This window comes from Nicotiana tabacum, chromosome 8 (genome assembly GCF_000715075.1).
Source record: "Nicotiana tabacum cultivar K326 chromosome 8, ASM71507v2, whole genome shotgun sequence".
NCBI classification, from domain to species: domain Eukaryota; kingdom Viridiplantae; phylum Streptophyta; class Magnoliopsida; order Solanales; family Solanaceae; genus Nicotiana; species Nicotiana tabacum.
This window is the reverse complement of record NC_134087.1, coordinates 113,213,847-113,231,720: the sequence shown is the minus strand read 5'-3', so window position 1 is coordinate 113,231,720 and position 17,874 is coordinate 113,213,847. Positions and strand designations below refer to the sequence as shown.

Sequence of the window (17,874 nt, the reverse complement as noted above, 5' to 3'; positions counted from 1 at the left end):
CTTTGAATTTGAAAGGTTTGACCAAGAGTTGACATATTTGTATATGAGCTCGGAACGGAATTTTTATGATTTGGTTAGCTTCGTTGGGTGATTTGTGACTTAGAAGAGTGATCGGAAGTGGTTTTGGAGGTCCGGTGTAGAATTAGGCTTGAATTGGCAAAGTTTGTATTTTGGCGATTTCCGGTTGATAGGTGAGATTTTGATCCGAGGGTTGGAATGAAATTCCGAGAGTGGCTATAGCTTTTTATGTCATTTGGGATGTGTGTGAAAAATTTCAGGTCATTCGGACGTGTTTTGGTTGGGTTTTTGATCGAAAGCGTATTTCGGAAGTTTTAGAAAAACTTAGGCTTGAATTCGATGTAAATAGGTGGATTTGGTGTTTTTTTGGGGTGTTTTGATGATTGGAACAAATTTGAACGAGGTTTTAAGATGTGTTGGTGCTTTTGGTTGAGGTCCCGGGGGCCTCGGGTGAGTTTCGGATGGTCAATGGGACAATTTTTGGCTTTGAGAGTTGTAGAAATTGTTGTTCAGCTGTTGCAGAAGAATTTTCTCTTCGCGTTCGTGTAGAAGGATTTGAGGAAGGCCAAAATTAAGCTTTCGCGTAGAGCAAATTGGGGTCCAAGGAATTTTGTTCATCGCGTTCGCGAAGGTGTAGGAGGCAGAAGCATCGCGTTCGCGATAGGGTGACGCCTTCGCGTAGGGAAAAAGTTGGTCAACGTAAGTATGTGCTTCACGAACGCGCTGCGTTGACCGTGTTCGCGAAGAAGGAAGGGTCAGACCTGGGCAGAAAGTTTATAAGTCATTTTATCTGCGATTTTAGCCATTTTTCCTCCATAGTTGACCATTTTGAGAGCTCTTTAAGGGATATTGGAGAGGTATTCAAGGAGAATTTATTGGAGGTAATATTTTTGAACCTAAAACGTGATTCTATTGTGAAATTAACCTAGAAATTCATGGAAATTTAGCTAAAAATGGAAGAACTAGGGCTTGGGATTTTGAACTTTTGAATTGGGATTTGAGGGACCATTTGAGGTGGGAATTGAACTTTTGGTATGTATGAACTCGTGGGGTCATAAGGAATCTAATGATGTGAAAATTTCTGAGTTTCGAGAAGTGGGCCCGGGGCTCGGGTTTTGCCAATTTCGGAATTTTCGATTGTTTTGAATGGTTTTTGATTGGGTATTGTTCCCTTAGCCTATTGTGACGTATTCATTGTGGTTTTGGTCAGATTCGACGCTGGAGGAGGCCGATTTGAGAGGCAAGGGCATAGCGAGCTAGAGTTTTGGCCGGCTTGAGGTGAGTAATGATTGTAAATGATATCATGAGGGTTTGAAACTTCGGATTTGCGCATCGTAGTGCTATATTGAGGCAAGAAACGCACTGGATGATGGGCGTGGGGTCTTTTACTACTGGGGATCGTGACTTGGTCCGTCCCGATTGATGATTTTACCACATATTTGACTGAGACTTATTTGTTATCATTATGTTTTTAGGCTGATTGCCATATTTGGGCTTCGTGCCAGTTATTTGAACCCTTCGGGGACTGTTGTTGATATTTCCTCACTGTTTGATTTTTATACTTTTTCCACTGTTTTCAAAAATCATCCATGTTTATTTTGCTTTAACACTTGAAAATGATATTTCCAATAATATTTTTGGGCTGAGCATCATGTTTTACTATTGCCCTAGGGGCTTATGTGATTTTTGACTGAGTAAGGCCGAGGGCCTGTATTGTGAGGATACTTTTGGATCGGGCTGCATGCCGCAACAGTGAGATACTGATTGATTATGAGGCCGAGGGCCTGATATATGTACGCCACGAGATGGCTTGATATTGCGCTTGGGCCGTAAGGGCCACCTCCTAGAGTCTGCACACCCCCAGTGAGTGCCGTCGATGAAATATATGGATCGGGTTGCACGCCACAGCGATATATGGATCGGGCTGCACGCCGCAGCGGTGTTGGTACTGTTTTATGTGTTTACTTTGGTTCATTTGTCTGCCATTATCTGTTGTTTTGCTACTTCATGTGATATCTATCTGATTGCCTGTCATTATCTGTTAATTGAGTGTTATGCCCGAGGGGCGGATTTCCGTGCTTATCTGCACTATTTGTTTGCACTCATTTGCGTAACTGTTGAGAAAGTCATTTCAAAAAAGGGTTAAACTGAGCTAAGATATTTCTAAAGAATTCGCAGCTTCACTATTTTTCTCAAAGGGTTTTTTACTGCTTCTATACAGCATGTTGGTTGCTTTACGTGATTTCTTACCGCTCAGTTGTTATTTACCTTTATTACTCACTGAGTCGGAGTACTCACATTACTCTCTGCACCTTGTGTGCAGATACAGGTATTTATACACCCGGTAGCGGGTTTTGGTTGATTAGAGGCAGAGTTATCGGAGTTTAGTGAGGTGGCTGCCGGCGTTCACAACACCGCTTTCCCCCCTTTTGTTCATTATTCCTGTTTCGTATAATTTAGACCTTGTAGTTGTATTTATACCCTAATAGACTCGTGACTTGTGACACCCCGGTTTGGGCTGTGTCCGGATGGTTTCTTCTACTGTCATCGCTATTTTCCGCAAATTATGGCTATTATATCATGTTTAGAACTGTTTATGATATTTAACCATTGAAAAGAAGTGTTCCGTTTTGGTCTGGCTGACCTTGTCTTCACGAGAGGCGACATCGCGACCGGGCTCAGGAATTGGGTCTCAATCCGGCTTTCCAACCTCACTAGAACCCTTCAAACGACGCCGAGGACTCCAAAACTAATCAGAAGTCATATAAACCAGTAAATACATGCTCAAAAGTTCATATTTAAGCTCATATAGTAGTTACCAGCTCATTGTATCACGACCCAAATTCCATTATAGGCCATGATGGCGCCCAATACCGTTGTTAGGCAAGCCAACACTGATCAATTAGTGAATTCCCGTTTTAAATAAATTAGTAAGTGATAGGTTCTCCTTATTTGTTAAAAGATTTAGGAGTTTGAAATTATAACTTAAATAAATGGAGGCAATAAGTATGAATCATAATCATGTAAGTAAACCAAAATCATGAGTCTACTAGTGTGTGTGTCAAGACCCGGTGTCACAAGTATGTAGGTAATCTAGTAGAATATACAAAACCATGCTAGTCTACTGTCTGAAAGGAAATAGAAAGAAATAAAGGCATAAGAGAGACTCCAGCTGCTGCAGAACGGCTCAAAAAGGGCATCTCACTGGGAAGTCTCAAGCTGGGGAATCAAGTCTACGCGCCGGACTGGTGGCCAGATGCACCTGCCTCAAATCATGTACAATCAAGTACAGAAGTGTAGCGTGAGTACATAAAATATGTACCCAGTAAATATCTAGTCTAACCTCGAAGAAGTAGTGACGAGAGTGGACTTCAACACTTACTAGGGCCAATAATATAATGATGTGTGATTCTACACAAGCATGATATATAGAACTAACAATAAACTCAGAACAAGAAATAACTAAACATGTCTTCCATCATATTTAAGAGCCCAAAACACTTCCTCTGTTTAAAACAAATGATCTCTAAAGCAGTGAATTTATACCAATTATAAAAAGGGACTTCCAGTTATATTATCACACATAGATTCCACCGAGAACTTCGGCCCGATCCAACATAAAAATATAAAATGTGTACTGCCGACAGTCGAACAACGCGAACCATAGATGCATCTATTAACCGGCCGAGACGAATGGCCCGCTCCCATGAGAGTAGTGAAAATAGTCACCCCACTTGCGGAATATACTTGCGACGCGGTTAATTATAAATATAACGAAACTCTTCTCAATTCTTTTCAAATACTTGAAACCTTTGAAATCTCGAAATCCTCAATTTACTTCCATTCAATGCAAATCAACAAGTATGTTCAGATAACGGTGCCCACAAAGCATGATGTAAGCCTAGAACTACCCAGACATAACATGAATAGTAGCTATATACGGACTCTCACACTTCGTGCCTACGTAGCCCCCACAAATAATCATATATTAATTCAACTCACCTATGGGAAAATTTCCCTCTTACAAGGTTAGAAAAGAGACTTACCTCGTCTCAAGGCCTACGTCTAAACTCAAAAATGCGCTCAAACCCTCAAATCGGAGCCGAACCATCCAAAAATATTCAAATAGTGTAAAAACCAGTATGTTCAAAAGTTCATATTCTAACTATTAAAGTGATTACCCAACCCCAAATGTAAGATTCCTAAAACCCTCGGGCCAACGTGCCCAGATTCCCAAAAGTTTTGAAGGAAGTTGTTGACCCCCGGGCCAACGTGCCCGGATTCCCGAAATTTTTGAAAGAAGTTGTTGTCCATGACCTAAGGAACATAATATATTATTTTTAGTAAGTTCCATAACCAATTTCATGGCCAAATCACATTTTTATCAAAAACCTATGTTTTCATCTAAACCCTTGATTTTCACTAATTTTTACATGTTAATCCACCCATAATCTATGTATTTAACTCATGTTGTGTAGAAATTTCTTACCTCAAAGTGCTAGGTGAAAATCCTCTTCCAAACGCTCCAAAAATTGCCCAAGAGGTGAAGTGAAATGCAATAAATGGCCTAAGTCCCGCATTAAATGAGCTGGACACAGGCCTCTGATGTCTCATTTGCAACACCAGGTTCGTAAATGCGATAAAACACTCGCAAATGCGAAGACTGGCTTTAGCTGCTTAGGTAGCAAATGCGATGCAGGGGCCGCAAATGCGATCAATGCTGAGGTCTCAATTGCAGATCAGGTGTCGCAAATGCAAACAATGCCCCAGTCGAGCTTCTTCAAAATTGTGAAGCTCTTCACGAGGTTCGCATTTGCGAGACCTGCAACTGATGCCAAGAAACACCAGAAATCAAGTGTGTTTTCACCCCTTTCGAATGTCCGAAACTCACCCGAGCCTTCAAGGGTCCATACCAATCACCCACTAAAGTCTAGAAATATCATACAAACTTGCTCACGCGATCGGAACACTAATATAACATCAAAACCACGAGATGGATGCCAAAATGCATGAATTTACTCATGAACTCCAAAAATTTCTAAAACACTTCCACGCATCTGATTCCTATCAAATCAACTTGGAATGACGCTAAACTTTGCATGCAAGTCTTAAATGATATTACGGGCCTACTCCAACTAACGAAACTAGAATCTGAACCCGATATCAAAAAGTCCACCCTTGGTCAAACCTTCTAAAAACTACAAGTTTCGGACTTTCGCCAAATAACTCCAAAATGACCTACGGGCCTCCGAATCCACTTCTTATCACGACCTAAACCGATGGGCTGCGACGTGCACCCGGTACCTTACTTAACCGAGTACCAATGTAACGTATCTTTCTTATTACATCATCATATACATGTGACATACAGGCCTAATAGGCCAACATAATCATTTATAAACTCAAAACATAGGTTGACAAGGCCGTACAATCTTTTACATACACGACATACGTCTACAAGCCTCTAAGAGTACATAAATGTCATAAAGGTCGGGATAAAGTCCTGCTATACCAAACAATACACGTCTAAATCATACTAACCAAACAAGCAACTCTGAAGCAAATGGAGCGCACCAACATCTTCCGCTGAGCTGATAGCCTACCTGGAGGGCTCTCGACCTATCTATCGGGACCTGTGGGGATGAAACGCAGTGTCCCCAGGAAAAGGGATGTTAGTATGAAAAATGTACCGAGTATGTAAGGCACATAAATAAGTACATAACAAACATGGAAGAAATATAGAATAATCGACTCAACTTGTAAGTCTGGATAACTTTGTAAATCATAAATTACTTTTAGCATCATGTATATGCGTATGAATGTCATGTCATGCATAGGTATATGTTTCATAACATCATCAGCCTCTAAGGTCATCCCATCATATCATATCGACCACTGTGGGCCAAATCATCATCGTATACCAAATGATCAGGTGGTGGTACGTATATAACTCCATAACCTTTCCTATATCCCATATACATATATATACATACATATATACACTTATATAACGCCATCTGTTCATGGGTCAATGTACATTAATGCAATGGATGAAAAGCGCATTAATAAAATCTTTCGGAATGTCATAGGACCATTTTGCCTTTGAGTAATATCATAAAGTAAACTCTTTCCAACTTTCGTATTTTTCTGAGACCCATGAGCAGATGATAATATATTATGACACATGGAAATTCAAGAACATAGATATCTCTAATACTTCTATGAATAGAGTTATTCATGGAATTTGCGCATTTGCATGTTTCGTTCATATTGTATGGATCATGCCAAAAGAAAGAAGGGATAGCCTTAATATACCTGGAATAGGAAAAAATACGTATGATATTCTTGGAAAAAGGTTGCACTGTATTCCCTTAGAATAACAAAATCTCACGTTACTAGTGTGCTAAGAAATCTCGTGGGATTTTGGTTGAAGAATGAAAATCTTCATTGCCGCAACGAACTTAATTTTCTAAAGATTAATTTGAAATTGGTAAACATTGAGTGATTGTTGGCGGCTAAGAGTGACAGAGAGGGGTAATCCCACAAACAACTTTCCACAACTCTCTAAATCCAACAACCTCAAACTTAAACTAAGTTTGAGGTAAAGTGATTGTTGTCATTTTTTGGTTCTGAAAATATTAGAAGTGAAGATTGTTGAACTAACATAGTTTGCCACATAGCCAAAAATGACTACGAGTCATTTTGGTTAAAACTTAGCTTGTCGCCACGTTGAAGGTAAGGTTTCTTGTACTTATCTAATTGTTTTACTTAATTAATAATTTATTAATCTGCCACTAACCAATAATTAATCAATTGTCCATGTAATTAAAAATTATCCCAAATTACTTAAAATACTACTCATTTTTAATATACCCTTATACATCATACTATTATGATCATATGGTACCTTATATGGTACTAGTCCATAAATACGGGATATTAACGCTCAGCCCGTATTTTATCCCAACATGCCAAACTTGGACGAAAATTATTTCTTTGACTTTCTTCCCCTCTCACTTTCACGAATTTACTCATCACTTGTTTGAAATAGCATAAACCTTATAATCTCCAAATAATCTTTTCCTTGGACTGACGTCAATTACCTTATGACAAATTCAACGTACAATACTATAGGGTGCAACATCATCGTAATTTAATACTTCAGGACGTAACATCGACGAAATATTATGGGGCGTAACATCATTCCCCTCTTTGGAATATTCGTCCTTAAATGTTGACTGATGCTCTTATCATTTTTATAACTTATAGCTCTTTTGAATACCTTAATACTCTCTTTGTCACTTAGGTAATTGTTCTGTGAATAAATCCAAAGGCTAGGACATTCCCCCTTTTAGGCCTCTTTCTCATACCACGACTTATGGTGAGGATCTTTCCAATCTCGTAGCTGTTGCTACCTTTTATCATGCAGTCTGTACGACTTTGATCTTATAAGTGCGCCTGTGCGATTCTTCTCCTGTTTTTCCTCTAACTTTTGGCCAATCTCTAGGCCTCACTTCGCAAATATATACAAAGCTTGATGAAGTGTCCCTATGGGCATTTGTAGGTATACTAAAGTTTTTCTCTCGGTATTTTGTTAAAATTGCGATTATTGCTACATCTTATTTCATAGAACCGGTTATCTAACCGCGTAATTTTTTCTGCATCTAGGTAGATAATACTATACCATAACTCTTACTTCGATTTATCGTTGCTGAGATCTGCTATCAAATTCCCGCTTACTCTTGTTGCTTATCCAATATGTATAAATCAAAGTCTTTTAATGCTTCCTCATTACTATTCATTTTAAGAATGATGGCCTAATCTTATGTCATACTTTGTAACTTGTATTAGTCCATTGTTGATTGACCTTAATTTTGATCTATAATTTACTACTTGATGACTTGAATTCTTATGTAATACATTGTTTCTAGGGCCCACGTCTTATCGGGGACATCTAGAGTAATTAGATTGATCCACCTAGGGGTGATACTATATTTCCATAACTGTACTTAATAGCATCACAATGTGACTCACCTTATATGGGTATTTTATTCCCTTACAATTCGTGAAATCCTCTTCAAGTCATTATTCAATCAAAGTCCCAAATGTCATTCTTTATTATCCATCATAATTACACCCTCATTCTACTACCAGAGCAGCATTCCATTTATTTTAAATGCCATTAGTCTTAGACTCCTTTGGGTTCATTCAGGCTATACTGAGCTTTGTATAACTTAGAGAAACCATCATCACTGCTTGTTTTCATGGGCTTAATCGTGAGGACTTATCCATTCTCGTCACCTTCTTACTCGCCCTTTCTTATCCTTATTCCCGACTTTCTAAAACCTTATCGCTTTACCATACTTTAATTTTCCACTTACACATATCCATTTATACTACTCACAATCTCCCTTCAACTTGCTTGCACCATAGACTTCCTTACGTTATTTCTGAAACATCGAGCGAGACATCGCATTGTCTCAAACTCTTTTTTTACTCTTGTAATTTAGACCTTTTGGTACTTAGAAACCATAGGTTGAAAGGTATGCTACTGACGACGCTGCTATCGTTCCTGTATACTGAATCCCCGCGCTTCTAGCCTCTTATCCGCAATATGGACTATTCATAACCTTATGTATTTGATTATCTTGTATGTTGTTCACCTTTTCCTTAATTAACTTAAAATATTGCCTCACATTCTTCTATTTCTTCCATAACCTTCCTTCCACATAGGTATAATTTACCTCCATAACCTGAAGCTCTATTGTAATACTTGCACCTCTGGTACATACATAATCCGGTGGGAAGTTCGTAATGGCTTCTTATGAGTCTAGTACTTCTTCTAACTGGCTTCCTTGTAGAGCCATTATAGATTATGGTTGTTGTATTATTTTTCTTGAACATCTGATATTAAGAGTGATTCTGTCATGTTCTAAAGCATAAGTTCTATAGTCCAATAATCAGACTCTCGATTTACTTGGGTGTTGTAATTCTTTAGTTTCTTCTTCCTTTTGATCAGCCTTTACGTAGGCTTAAGCTATCTTCTGATCTGTGGCTCATGGTATCAGTTATTACCTTAGCCTTTCATGGGCATTATGGAATATCCATGACACGATCTTCTAACAATTCAATCATTTGTCTATGTCCTAGACTCAATTCTTTATTTTAACTTATACCGGAGTCCTCTGTGGATATGTGATTGTCAACAAATATGCTGCCTGGATAATGCTCCAAAATCTTGAGTGCATTCATAACACAACTAACTCTAGATCATTGATCGAATAATTCCTTCCGTTACTTCTCAGCTTTCTTTAAATGTAAGCAATTACTTTCTTTGGTCGTTCTGCCACTTGTTGCATGAATATTTGGCTTATCTTAGTGCCCGCATATTTTGAAATTCCATACAACCCATATGATCTTGAATATTACTTTTAATTCTTACTTCCCGTTCATTAGCCACGGTAGGTGCCATTTTCCTTTGGAATGCTTACAATGTTGTTGCGAGATTGTTGCTACACGACCATTTCCTCTTTAGGTCGTTGTGCTTAGGTTGAAGCCTTCTTTCTTATCTCCTCAGCTAGTCTTTCATTGTAGTACTTAGGGAGAACCCTTGACTCTCGTAAAACTGTGAGCTTATTATGGACCTTTTTGATGTCCTTACTTGCCTATAATCATCCGTAGTTGCTTACTTCCATGCCCTTATGCTTGTATGGTTGCTTCTGAACTGATATTTTGACTGCCTTCCCAGTGGCACTTTCTTTTATCCCCGTAACACTTATACGGTACCTTTAACTACCCCGACTCTTGTTTCAATATATCTCAAGTATTATAATGATATTCTTCGAGGTTGAATTCTCCATGTTGGGTTCTACTATGTTTATCTTACATGATCTGATGACTCGTCTGTAACCTCCTATTTAGCCATAACTGGGATCTTCCTGACCAATTACTAACTACTCGTTGGCCCATTCATATATCAATATTACTCGTAATCTTTCTTTGTTTATTTCCTTTGTCTTAACTTACGTCTCGCATTGGTTCCTTATTTATTAATAACAACATGGGCAGGAACCTTTACTTCCTCTCCTTTACGTCGTGCTTTCACAACATTTTTGAATCGTAGCGTATCTGTAAGATTTGGATAAGTGCCATCTCATTCCTCTTTCATTTATTGCATTCTTCCTTTACCATTCCATAGTCACTAGAACCACTTAATTCTGACTTAATGTCACATCACTCCATATTCCCCCTTTTAGGGGTGTACTAAGAGCTGAAGCCACGAGGATCTTCATATAGATTTTTTACCTCTTCATCTTTGGCATTGTTTTTCAACGTCAATGATCCTTACTCGCCTTGCGACAATCCTTCTGTACTAAGGATGACAAATTCCCTTACTCGCGAGGTTGTCACTTAATGTAACTGGTACATACAGTCTCATAAGCTTAACTTTGCTAACATTGCTTGCTTTTAGGGAGGCGTCTTCCTGAATGACCATTCTCTGAAGTTTTCACGAATCTTCTTCTATTGCCCATCCTATTATTGCCGGAACGCGATATGAAATTCTCATGATACTGACTATTATCAAATCACTCAATCCCTAATTCATATTTAGTTTATCTTGTTCACCAGTCCATATTAATTTCTATTAATCTGGGATTTAACTTTTTTTCTCTTGTTAATCGCGCTAGAGTTGCGAACTAATTTCTTGAAATGAGAATCTGACTTTAAGGCCTATATTCTTTTATTGTCTCATGGCATGTCATCTTTTGTATTTTCCTTCACTTGACTGTAAACTCTGTAATAGTGTCATCATTTTTTTGACCTACCGTTATCATTCGTGTATCACATCTTACTCATAATGCTTCATTAAATCTCTTCTTATCTCCCGCTAATTATCTATTTCTACCACTTTACTCTAAAAACTCGAACAAAATATTCTTTTGCTTTTGGCTCCCCTTGCTTCATCCCTTGGCTCTTTCAATTGCCTAACATTCTTTCTTTACTGCGGGCGGGAGATACACTAAAGTAATATTTATTGCTTCAAGGCTTCCAGTGCTCATATCTAGTTTTAATATTTTAGGGTGCACCATCTAGGTGTCTCACAAGGAGATCTATTAGCACACTTGTTGTGACGACCCGGCCAGTCGTCTCATGAATTTCTGCTCCGTTTCCCCCATTTCTGCTTCTTATTACTTTGTTTATCGGTTCTATGTGTGATCGGGTTGGTAGCTCGGGTTCGGAAAGGTTTTGGTAAGGTTTGAGACACTTAGTCTCTTTTGAGGGAGCTTAAGTTAGAAAAGTCAACCGGATGTTGACTTATTTGTTAAAGGGCTCGGATGTGAGTTCTGATGATTCGGATAGCTTCGGCAGGTGATTTGGGACTTAGGAGCATGATCGGAATGTGTTGAAATTCCGAAGTAGATTTAGGCTTGAATTGGCGAAATTGGAATTTTGGCGTTTTCTGATTGATAAGTGAGATTTTGATATAGGTCGGAATAGAATTCCGGAAGTTGCAGTAGCTCCGTTGTGTCATTTGGAATGTGTGTGCAAAATTTCAGGTCATTCGGACATGGTTTGGTAGACTTTTGTTCAAAAGCGTAATTCGGAAGATTTTGGGAACCTTAGGCTTGAATCCAATGTGTTTTGGTTGATACGATGTTGTTTGACATGTTTTGAAGATTGGTATAAGTTTGGATAGTGGTATAGGACTTGTTGGTGCTTTTGGTTGAGGTCCCGAGGGCCTTGGGATGATTTCGGATGGTTGGCGGAAAGTTTGGAATTTGAAAATTGCAGCTAAAGTTTTTAGGACTGCTGTCATAATTGCAACTGCGGTTGGGAGGCTGCAGGTGCGACCTCCGCAGATGCGGAGGACCAGTCACAGAAGCAGAAAGAGCCTAGGAAGGCAGGAACCGCAGAAGCAGTTGAGGAACCGCACCTGCGATGGTGCGGGTACGGATTAGGCATCACAGATGCGGAGATTGAGGATTTAAGTGAGTACCACAAATGCGGTGTATGGACCGCAAAAGCGGTATCTGGACCGCAAGTGTGAAAAGCTTGGTCCAGAAGGTATAAAAGCACCCCTTCATGATGTTTGAGTTGTTCTTCACAATTTCAAGTCGATGTTGGAGCTTTTTGGGAGATTTTGAAGAGGGAATCAAGGGATATCGTCTGGAGATAAGATTTTTGAGTCTAATAATCGATCCTATGGAATTATTTCACTGATTTAGCCTAAGATTAATGGAAATTAAGGGTTAAAATTTGGGAAACTAGGTCTTGGTATTGGAGATCTTGGCTCGAGGATTTGAGGGGCCATTTGTGGTTGGATTTTCGGACTTTTGATATGTATGAACTCGTGGGAAGATAAGGAATCTATTGATGTAAATTTTATCTAATTCCGAGACGTGGGCCCGGGGGTCGCGTTTTGGTTAATTTCGGGATTTATGTTGTAAATTGATTATTTTTGCATGGGCTTCGTTTCCTTAGCATATTTTGACGTTGTGATTCTGATTTTGGATAAATTCAATGCGAGTTGAGGCCGATTCGAGGGGCAAAGGCGTCGCGGGCTGGAGTTTTGACTGGATTGAGGTGAGTAATGATTTTAAATGTTGTCATGAGGGTATGAAACCCCAGATTACACATCGTTGTGCTATAATGAGGTGACACACGTGCTAGATGACGAGCATGGGGTCGTACACCGTTGGAGATTGTGACTTAGTCCGTCCCGAATGACTGTTTTACCGCGTATTTGATTGAAAATTGTTTGCTATTATCATGTTTTGGGCGAAATGCCATATTTGGGCCTTGTGCCAACTATTTGGGCCCTTAGGGGATTTTTACTGATATTTTCTCACTGTTTTGACTTTATACTTGTACTCAGCCATGTTTACTCTATTTTAATACATTAAATGATATTTTAAATGATAATTTAGGCTGAGCATCATGTTTTATTGTTGCCCAAGTGGCTTATGATATTCTGACTGAGTAAGGCCGGGGGCCTGTGTTGCGAGGATACACTGATTTATGATTATGAGGCTGAGGGCCTGCGTTGTACGCCACGAGGTGGCTTGATATGAGACTGAGAGCCTATTGATTATACCACGAGATGGCTTGATATCGCGCTGGGCCGTAAGGGGTCCCTCCCGGAGTCTGCACACCCCCAGTGAGCGCGAGTACCCATTATGATATGCGTATATAACACCATCTGGTCACGGGTCAATGTACATGAATGCAATGCATGAAAAGTACGTTAATAAAATCTTTCGGAATGTCGTAAGACCATTTTGACTTTGAGTAATATCATAAAGTAAACTCTTTTCAATTTTTGTATTTTTTTGAGACCCATGAACAGATGATAATATATTATGACACATAGAAATTCAAGAACATAGATATCTCTAATACTTCTATGAATAGAGTTTGTCACACCTCTTTTTTACACACCCGAAAGTATAGATAGGGAGTTTTCCCAATTTAAGTGACATTATTCGAAATGAGACTATTTAATTTATTTCAGATTCGCCACTTGGGATATTTATTATGGTGTCCCAAGTCACCGGTTTATTTTAAGTCCCAAATCGAGGAAATTCAACTTTCCTTTGGAAGTCTGCGAACCAGAAATTCTAAGTAAGGAATTCTGTTAACCCGGGAGAAGGTGTTAGGCATTCTCGGGTTCCGTGGTTCTAGCACGGTCGCTTAAACTATTATAATTGGCCTATTATCTGATTACAATACATGTTTTAGCCTATGGTTCAATTTCCTTATTAACCGCTTTTAATAATTATTGTTACATATTGTAATCATGTCACGGGAACCGTACCCACGATCTGCAATATATTTAGTTTTTAAAGATTAAATTGTGGTCGGGTCACATAAATGCACCCCGAGTTTTAGTAATTAGGCGTCACAACTACGTCACGGGAACCGTACCCGTAGCTATGACAATTAATCAATTAACGTGCTTAAAGCAACTAAGAAATTTCAGGCAATTTCTATACTAATTTTTATTTATATGAGGGCCATAAATTATAGGATTTTATTTGTATATGGCACACCCCAATTTATTTGATCTAAATTTGTGAGGGCCAAGTATTATAGATTTAAAGCATGGCACACCTCAAGTTATTCTTTAAAAAAAAATTTATATTTTAAAGGCAAACTAAAGGTGCTCTCGTTTTTTACTAATTTAAAAACTAGCTATCACAACCACGTCACGGGAACCGTACCCGTAGTCGTAAAATTTTTAAAATCGCGCCTAAAACAAGCCACGAGTATAATGATGCTAAACAACAAAGGTAATGAACTAACAATATTGTTGCGAGACAGTTTGTTAACCTTTTCATAGCAGAAACTCAAACTCCTACAATAAGCATGTTATCAGATACCTATTTGAAGTGAAACAACGTTCTTTCATAGAGAAAGTTAACAATTAATTGTAGTGGAAATTGTAATGTTTCATAATAATGATAATATCCCAACTCCCAAGCATCAAATCCAAGTGTTAATGGATAAGTAATTTCTTACAAAGGTAAAAGACGGGTACATTATACATATATGTCTAAGGATCAGCTGCTTTCCAATGTCAAATTTACCACTCACGTATACTAATTTTACCTAAGAGCCGCAGTTATCTTAATTTGAGTTTACCAACAAAGACCAACTCTTGAGCCAACAACAACAAAGTTTATATAAACACACATAGGCCATTTAATGAACTAAGTGACTAAGTAATTAGAAAAGTCACATAATATTAAGCTAAATGAAAACAAGGGAAATGAATTTCTTATCACTTCAATTCAATACATGTCAAATGATGAGTATAAAACAGTAAGCACCTAAAGTTAATTTAAAATAAAACTTTGATTCATGAGCTTCAATTAAGTGACAACAAACTTAACGCCTCAATCATACTTCACTTTTGATAAACGAGAAGGAACCAGTAATTGAAAATTGTAAATGAGGATATTAAGTAAGAACACCAAGGTTTGTATTTCAGTTACCCATTTTCACAATCAAATTCACAAAACTTAACTTATAGGCGATCAAAGTCAGAGTTGATTCGAAGAGCTCCAAACACATTTTAAGACACACAGTTAAATTATGGACACTAACAGATCTTTTTCGATAACAAATTAGGACAACTTCAAGCAATAAATCAGTCGTAATTAAAGCAAGAAAATTAATCAAATAAGTTATATAGTCATGTTTAAAACTCAAAGCAGTCAAATACCAAGTCAGTGATCCCAAAATCAAATTAGATTTGCAACCCAATGTGTCTGAACCAAACAAATCCAGAATCGTAAATGTTCAATCTTAGAAGTAAAACCAACACACTTAGCGGGAAGAGATGCAAACTGAATAAACTTAAACGGATATCAAGAACGAACCTGTTAAGTATGCTTTCTTTATAGCAATTATAGAATCGACAAATACACTGTTTTCTTGACTCCAAAATTCCAACGAGATTCAACAACTGTATCCAGTAGAATTTGCAAGCCAAATCGAAATTTTGAAAGACCACTTTGGACAGAATCAACAGAGTGCAAAAAATTCAAAACTCCATCCCCAATATTCAACTTGAGGATTTAAACCAAACTTCCTTTCTAAAAAAAAAGAACAGAAATCAAGAGAAAAGAAAACAAGGCTAGAAGAAATATGTTTCAGCAATCTTTTTTTTTTTTTGATTTTTTCTCTTAAAAACCAAAACAAATCTAGAATGAAAACTAAATTCAAGCCATATAAGACTTACCTCATATATATAGACTTCAAAAACTTCAAAAAATCTGCCCAAAATCCGAAAATCCCTCGAGTTGTTTTGAACAATTTTGGAACAAATAGAGGGCGTGGATTGATTCACATCTATCCACGGCTCCCATTCATCCAACAATTGTCGTCTTTATACATAAATCCACGATTTTGAGTGAATATTCGTACTCCTCTCTGACAAATCCATTGGGAAATAGAGGTGACATGGAGAGGAGGGGACCAATGAGTGAACTCGGGTGATCTTCAGGCGAGTTGGGTTGGGCTCAGTGAAGAAGATGAATAGTAGCGCCGTTTCTCTGATTTCTATAGGGTTTAGGAATTTGGGGGAAATGTTTGAGAGGGATTATATATTGAGGGAAATGGGGCGGGTCGGTTTGGCGGGTTAGCTCGATTTGGGTTGGGGCTGTAGGGAAATATTTGGGCTGGGGGAATTAAACTAAGGATGGCCCAAATCAATTCTTTTCTAATTCCTCTATTATTTCTAATTTTCCTTTTCTTTTCATTTTCCAATTTTCTTTCTTTTTTCAAATTAAAATAAATGTAAACTAACTCTTAAAAATTATATTAACCTACCAACAACAACAACAACCCAGTATAATCCCACTTAGTGGGGTCTGGGGAGGATAGTGTGTACGCAGACCTTACCCCTACCCTGAGGTAGAGAGGCTGTTTCCAAATAGATTAAAATCTCAACATAATATTAAAAAAAAATTAAATAACTCCTAAATTAAAAGATAAGCTATAAAATTCAAAATTAAAGAGTTAAAATGCAACATGAACTATTTTTGTTATTTTTTCATATTTTATAAAATAACTAAATTACTAATTAATCTAAAAATGTAAAATTAAATCCTAAATGCGAATGCAAGGTATTTTTGTATTTTTCATGAGTTAAATAAGATTAAACATGCACACAAAAATGCAAATAATTAGAAAAACTGTACAATAATTCCTAAAATAACAAACAATTAAAAGAAAAATCTAATTCTTTGGAATTCTATAGGAGTAATTCATGTGGGAAAAAAATCACGTGCTCACAGCTGCCCCTCTTTGCTAGGAGACACGAAAGATTTTCGGGCAAAGATAAAATGAGCAATTACGAGGGATTTTTGCCCGTTCGAAACTCCATGAGAAGTATTTTTGAAAAGAGCCTGACCGAACCTTGCTTCAGAGGTTGCCTATATATCCTTGGCTATAAAGGAATCAGGTTAGTGTAGTTTTTGAAGTTTACGTAGCCGAGACTACCGGAAAGCTGTGATTTCACTATTGTTGCTGCTGTTACTGCTTGCTGAACTTCTTATTACACAAAAATAGAAAAAACAAAAAGCTAAACTAGCTAAGTTTATCAGCTACGAGTTACAAGATTGCTATCTATAAATCTCCTGAAGCTTGATCTTGAGTCTTGGCTAGTTTTTGTTGCAGACTCCGATCTAAATCTTGATGCTCATCAGCTGTAGGTGCTGGTTCCTTTTCCAGCTTTGGATCAAGCTGGGACACGCGAAGCCCGTGACTTCAATCATATATTGAGCAATCCGCATCCTTCTCCACTTCAGCCCTTTGAGTCCATTCTTTTTTTCTCTTTTTTCTTCTTTTCTTTATTTTAGATTGAAACTCATTATTTTGGTCGTCTAGAACCTTGTGCCTCGAGGTAAAACCTGCTCAGACACTACAACAAACAAACAAAAGAACGAAATTTTTCTGCCCCAATTTTCACTAGGAAAATTTCATGAGTTATTGTAACAAATCCTACACTATTTCTATATTGAAAACAATAAAATAAAGATCATGTGTCTTTAGGAGAAAGAGATTAGGGAATGGAGCCCTATATCTAAAATAACCTCAACTAGGGGTTGGAGACCCTATGTTGGCAAAGGGCGACTAGGGAATGGAGGCCCTATGTCTAAAAATAATCTCAACTAGGGATTGTAGCCCTATGTTGGCAAAAGGCGACTAGGGAATGGAAGCCCTATATCTAAAATTAATCTCAACTAGGGATTGGAGCCCTATGTTGGCAAAAGACGACTAGGGAATGGAGGCCCTATGTCTAAAAATCATCTCAACTAGGGATTGGAGCCGTATGTTGGCAAAAGGCGA

General features: G+C 38.0%; 1 long non-coding RNA gene across 2 annotated transcripts; it reads right to left on the bottom strand.

Annotated features, from left to right (window-relative positions):
• Nucleotides 1–5,338: 5,338 nt before the first annotated feature.
• Nucleotides 5,339–16,299, bottom strand: LOC142162784 (uncharacterized). Of its 2 annotated transcripts, XR_012694182.1 has the most exons (3): nucleotides 15,764–16,112; nucleotides 15,402–15,617; nucleotides 5,374–5,651 (listed from the first exon to the last, which is right to left on the bottom strand). It is a non-coding gene; the product is annotated as an uncharacterized LOC142162784 (long non-coding RNA). The 2 variants fall into 2 exon arrangements; XR_012694181.1 differs by having other exon boundaries at nucleotides 5,339–5,651; nucleotides 15,402–16,299.
• Nucleotides 16,300–17,874: the final 1,575 nt, after the last annotated feature.